Here is a 6,000-nt window from a genome sequence, read left to right on the forward strand (position 1 = left end):
GCGGACGGAGTCTTATTTAGAGGAGATAAAATATTCACCAGGACCGAGCCATGTTTTAAAATGATTATAAATTATTTTAACAGTGCATTTGCAAAGGGTTATAAAAACAGCCATAATATATTTTTTTCCTTAGATTCTAGAATTACCAGTGTGACAGCTAATGCAATAATGATTTGTTTCAAATGCCAGTGTTTAAGCTGTATAAAGCTGATTTTATACATTTTTCCAGTAGGCCGCATTGTAGTTAATGAAATTAAACACACCAATCGCATTTGTCCCCAGGGGACGAGGAACTGAACACACCACTGGTTTATTTTTTTATTAAAATAAATTGCAGCCGGCAAGATGGACTAATTGCACACAGAATTGAAAAAGAAACATTCCATTGATATAATTAAGCCAATTTTCACGGACAGAAATAGTTATAGTGGATATAAAATAAGCAAAGCCTTCACCAGAATCGGACTTCCCTCCTTCTTTGCACAAAATGTTAACTATTAAATATGTATCTCGGGGCGGCGGGCACTCCTGTCAATGCGATCCAGGGCCCCGTTCCTCCGTCCCTGGAGAGGCGGGCCAGGCACCTTCGGACCTGGGAGGACTCCAGGGTGAAACCCGGAAAGTAGAGTGGTCAGAGCAGGAAGAGGACACCCCTCCCTTGCCCTGGGGCCCCCTAGAGCTTGGGAACATTCCAGCCCAGAATGGCCACCGTGACCCTGGCCACAGCCGATGAGGTGCCCAGACAGTTCCAGGCCAGATCAGTGACTGCAGCCACCAGCTCAGATTCACAGGCAGCAGCAGCCTCCACCTCACCCTGATCGCTGGGGGAGGGGGAGTGGCGGCAGCAGGTTGATTACCTCCCTGCAGATTGGGGGGCGTGGCGAGCAGGCAGGTACTACACCTGGAAGGGTTGGTGTGGAGGAGGCTAGCTATCCGCATCAACACTTTTGCTGTTCTGTGCTGCCCTTGGGAGAGGACACCACAGCCCCGGCAGGAGTAGCCAGGGGCACAGGGAAGTCCAGGCCCAGGCAAACAAGGGATCCAATCTGCAGGCAGCTTAGGGCACGAGTTAGTCACCTGCATTCACGAGCCGCGCACACATCTATGTCCTACTTGCTTTTGAAGAACGGACCTGTTACAAGTTGAGCATTGGCCCTGAGAAAGTGCTTAAACCCTGAAGTATTAAATAAAAAAAACCCTATGGAATTAGCTACAGCCTGCAGAGCCCTTGGGGGAGGCGGTGCTGCACATGAAACCTTGGAGGTCTTCATTTAACTGACATTCAGTTGAACTCTTAACTTGCTGTGTGGCCCCGCTGGAGTTACTCCACCTCTCTGTGCCTGGGGTTTCTTACCCTTAAAAGCGGTGCGGGCTACTCCACACTCCATCCTTCCCAGGGTCAGCGAAGGGGAGGGTGGAGTTAAGTCTACCAGGTGCACCCGGAGTTCCGCTACAGAAACCCTGACCACGGCCCCCAGGCTGCCTGGCAGAGACAGGGGCCACGGCTCAGGAAACAGTTGGAAGGCACCAGGCCCACGCGCCCCCTTGGGGAAGCTGGGCCCAAGGAAGCAGCCCAGTAGGACGGCGGGTCAATCCTCGAAAGCCAGATCCCTACTCTCTGCCTCGGTTTCCAGGCACCGTCTCCCCTCCCCCCACCGCCCTGACTCCCACCGCGACCCAGGCAGGGCGCGCTCCAGCGTCCCTGGGGCTCAGGTCCGCAAACGACTGTGAACGGAACACAGGCGGGGGCCTGGCGCCCAAGGAGTCTGTGCTTGGGTCGGGGCTAAGGGGCGCGGAAACTGCCGATCTCCACCGGGAAAGCCAGGAGGCGCGTCCGTCCGGACCGGGTCAGAGCACCTGGAGGAGCTCAGCTGCGGCGTAGACGCGGGCGCTTCTTGCGCTGAGCATTAGTTGGTCGCGACTTTGTGCACAGAGAATGCGGAGCCACTGTGACCAGCGGCCCGCTCCCCGGCCCTGTCCGCGCCGTCTGGAGCCCTGGGCAGCCGGAGTCCGCGCCCGCCACGGCCCGTGAACCGCGGCGAGGCCCCAGCCCACTCCCTTCACCTCGCGAAGTTTCTTTCCCGCAAGGGGAAGGCGCCCCGGCTGTTCCTTGTCCTCCCTCGCCTGCTACGTGAGCTGCAGCTTCCAAGACTTGTTACACGGGTTTGATTCTAAAACCTGATAAATTGTATTTAACACTATTTGAAATTTTTAAACGAAATTACTCAAAAGATTTTTAATCCTGGATAATTTTTGTTGAAAGTCTAATTATACATCACCTTAATTACCAGCCCCAGCCCCCCAAGGATCTCTAATTGCCTCCTAATTGAATAAAACAGGGGCTAATCGGGCCCGCCGTGGCCCAGTGAGCTGTGCTGGCCGCACCTCCCCGCAGGGGCCCGGTGGGGGGAGCCCCTGGCCACCCAGCCACCTTCACCCAGCGGCACTCGACAGAGAACGGGGAACCTGGTCCCTTGTCCTGAGCGCTGTCCAGAAGGGGGTCTCGGGAGCCTCCAGGCCAGGAGGCCTGGCCAGCGCCTGCTCTGAAAAATCACCCTACAGGACAGGGAGTGCAGCCCCAGGTGGGCATCAGGTGCTGGGGGACCCTAGCGTGAAACCAGCGCCTGACCAACCCAGCGGTCGCTCCACAAACGGGCCTTGGCAAGCCCCTGTCTTGCAGGCATCCCCAAACATGACACACCTGCCCGGCTGGTGGCAGAGGCAGGGCCTACAGGGCACACGGCCCACTGCCTTGGGGCACCGGGCCCTGGCCGCCAGCCCTGCACCCTGCCCCTCCACCACGTCCTCTGAGATTTCGCCCGAAGCGGGGCAAGACGCTGGACTCGCGCCGGACATTTCCTGGCGCTGCAGCTCTAACCGGCATCCAGACAGAAGCCTGCCATCCCAGCCCTGGGGAAGGGACTGGGAGAGGGGGCAGACTTCCCCGGGGAGAGTGGGAGAAGGGCAGGGCCCCTCCAGCCTAGCCCGTTTCTGCCAGAAGAAGGAGCGAGGCTGCGAGCTGGGCCTCCAGCCCCTGCTCACCTCCACCTCAGCTCCCACACATCTTCCACTCACACATCACACCCAAACACAAGCAGCGCACAGTCCCACATCTAGGAGAGGTAGCTGCCCTCCCACCACAGGGGCTAGATGGCAGTTGGGGGAGGACGCTATCCCAGTCTGGCATTATGTGCTGTCTAGGACAGGGGGTCTGTCATCTTGGTGGGGATCAGGCCTCAGGGGGCAGCTCTGATGGGGACGCTGGCTGTAGACACAGCCCCTGCACAGAGGCCCCAGCTGTGCTGTGAAGAGGGTGGAGGTCAAGAGGGCACCTCGGTGGTGCTAACCCCACCTGCCCACCTGGCTCTCGACCGAGACAATGAGCTTTTGTTAGGCATTTAGTTTGTAAATGCGGGGCCAGAACAGCCCCACTTCCTCACTACTCTAGCTGCCGGAAGGGGGACCCTGGCCCTGCACTGTCCTCACTCTGCTCCTGGTCCCCCAGCTCAGGTTGAGGGGGCCTTGGGTTTCCCATCCGCTGAACCACAGCTTCTATCCTTGGAAAGCCCAACCCAGAGCCCGCTCCACGAGTCCCGGAGGAACTACCAACTCCACCTCGCAGGCCCTGCAGGAGCAACACACCTAGACCGGGGTCTCCAGGGAAAAACAAACGAAATCACAGCCGCGGATGCACCGTCAGGGGTGGCTCCCCGATCTCTAGGTCATGGGGTCACATCCTCTGGCCTAGGCGTCCTTCTGTGCCCAGCACCAGTTGCAGGCACAGCCCAGGGCCCAGGGGTGAGGGCAGTAAGAGCCCCGAATACTAGCCTTGAAACCGCGACCTTGCTCCTGCTCCCCCAGCCCGGCCCTGGTCGGGATTCGGTGGGGAGGGGAGATCTGTGGGCTGCCGGTGCCCGTCCTACTGCCTCAGATGCAGGTAATGGAGTTTGGTCCCCGGGGATGTTCACATCTGCTTAAAATATTGTCCAATAAAATGAAATTCCTCAGCGGATCCTGCGCTACTCAGGGCAGGCAGCAAGATCTTGAGCCGCCTTGGGGGTGCTAGGGACAGCGGTCCCAGCTGTGGAGCTGGGAGGGAGGGGTTCCCAGAGCTCCGCCAAGAGTGGGCTTGGGGTCTGGGCCTGGCAGCCATTCTCCCATCAGCTTTTTCTCACTCGCGACTCCCAGGAAGGGAAGCCTGGGCTCGCGGCTCCCACTGGGTCCCCTTTTCCAGTTCTCTGGCCCCCGGGCCAGGCCACAGGACGCCTGCCAGGCCCCGTTCTAGTGCTGAGCAGATTCCGGGCCCGGGCAACCTTCCCCACCTGGCAGAGGTGGAGGAGGCGGAGAGCTGAGACCAGGCTGGCCCCCGCCGCGCAAGGGCCTCTCTCGGAAGTTTCCGGGCCGCGCGGGTGCGCTGAGTTGGCCTCTCGCTTGCAGCGAAGGCCCGGGAGAGCGCAGCGGCTTTCCACTTTCTCGCTCCGGCTTCGGGCCCTTCCTGGCAGGGCCTGACCGGCGCGGCCCGCAGCCCGGTGGCGGAGGCTCCGAGAAGGCCCGCGGTGCACACAGACCGACATGTCCACAACACGCACACCCACCGCAGCGCGCGCACAGCCCCGCACACAGCCCCGCCGCGCCGGCTGAGAACCGCAGGGGCCTTCTTCGCACCAAGAGGGGTCAGAGGTCACGGGAGGCCGAGGCCAAGGGCACGCGGCAGAGGAGCCTGGCTGGAGGGGGTGCCTCACCCAGTGGCCCCAGTGGCCGGCGGCGGAGCCCAGGGGCGTCTGGCAGAAAACAGGAGCTGCTTTTCCCCGGCGGGCTGGGCGCGCGGCCTACGGCTGAGGGGGCCGCCGCTGTGGACAAGCCAGGCTGAGTCCTCAGCCGAGAGCGGAGCTTCTTCGGAAAAGTGCCGCCAGCTCGCGCCCACCGGGCTTTCGCTCGGGACTCGGCCCTGGGTGCTGCGAGGCCAGGCCGGGCAGGACCGGGCCCAGGCGGTGCGGACGGAACCGCGTGGTGGTCGGGCGCGGACCTCGAGGGGAGCAGGTCGGTCGCCTCTTCGGAGGGTGCGCGGGCGGCCTGCGGAGGAGGGGGCGGCAGGAGCGGGCGGCGCCGATTCCGCTCCGCGCGGCGCTCGCCGCTTCGCTGTAGCCGGGCCGAGGCCGGGCTGCGGGAGCCGCGCTCTCTGGGCCGCGGCTCCAGCCGCCCCCACCTGCCCGCCAGGGCGGCCGCGTGGGCCGTAGTCCCCAGCCCGCCGGCCTCTCAGCGTTTGGCGCCCGCGGCCGGGACGCGGAGGGCGCGCGGGCTGCTCGGAGGCGCGGCGGCGGGCGGGCGGGCGGCGGTGCGGGCGGCGGGAGCACCCGGCCCGCTGCAGGGACCGGCCTGCGGCAGGCTGGGCGCGCGGAGCCCCGGGCTCGGGCCGAGAGGGAGCGAAAGAGAAAGTAAGACCGGGGACCGGGCAGTCTTGCTGGGGCAGCGCCGTCCCCGCCTGGCCTCGCGTCTGTGCCAGGCGAGCGAGTGCGGGAGGGTCCGCGCGGGGCGGAGGGCGGCGGCGGCGGCTCGGAAGGCGGCCGGGTGGCGACCCTCCTGTCGGAGGCACAGGCGCCCGGGCTGCCCGCGCAGACTGCCGGAGTCACAGAGGAGCGCCCGCCACCACGCGGGGCACCACTTGGGAATAAACTTCACGACCACAGTTCCAAGCCCAGGAAAAAGTCTCCATTTTGCTCCCCCGGTGGCTGCGGCTGTGCTGCCGTTGCCACCCCTGCCCTTGCGCCCGCGGAGCCGGGTGGGCGCTGGCCCGCGCCCCCTCCTCCGCCCCTCCCGGCTCGGGGTCCCCTCCTCTGCGCCCGGCCGGCGGACGCCAAAGGCGGTGCTCTAGCGCCCACTATTTCAAAAGCCCGGAATATGGTTTGACCAGGACTGGGAGCCACTCGCAGAGAGGGAGGGAGAGCGAGCGAGGAGGAAAAAGTTGACACCCAAACACAAGCAGCGCACAGTCCCACATCT

The 6,000-nt window shown here is 62.9% G+C and overlaps 1 protein-coding gene across 1 annotated transcript in view; it reads right to left on the reverse strand.

The window, feature by feature from the left end:
- PRDM16 (PR domain containing 16) overlaps nt 1-6,000 on the reverse strand; it is a 313,737-nt gene that overhangs the window by 307,293 nt on the left and 444 nt on the right. The window lies entirely within an intron of this gene.

The sequence above is a fragment of the Propithecus coquereli genome, unplaced genomic scaffold (assembly GCF_000956105.1).
Source record: "Propithecus coquereli isolate 6110/MARCELLA unplaced genomic scaffold, Pcoq_1.0 Scaffold757, whole genome shotgun sequence".
Taxonomy (NCBI): Eukaryota; Metazoa; Chordata; class Mammalia; order Primates; family Indriidae; genus Propithecus; species Propithecus coquereli.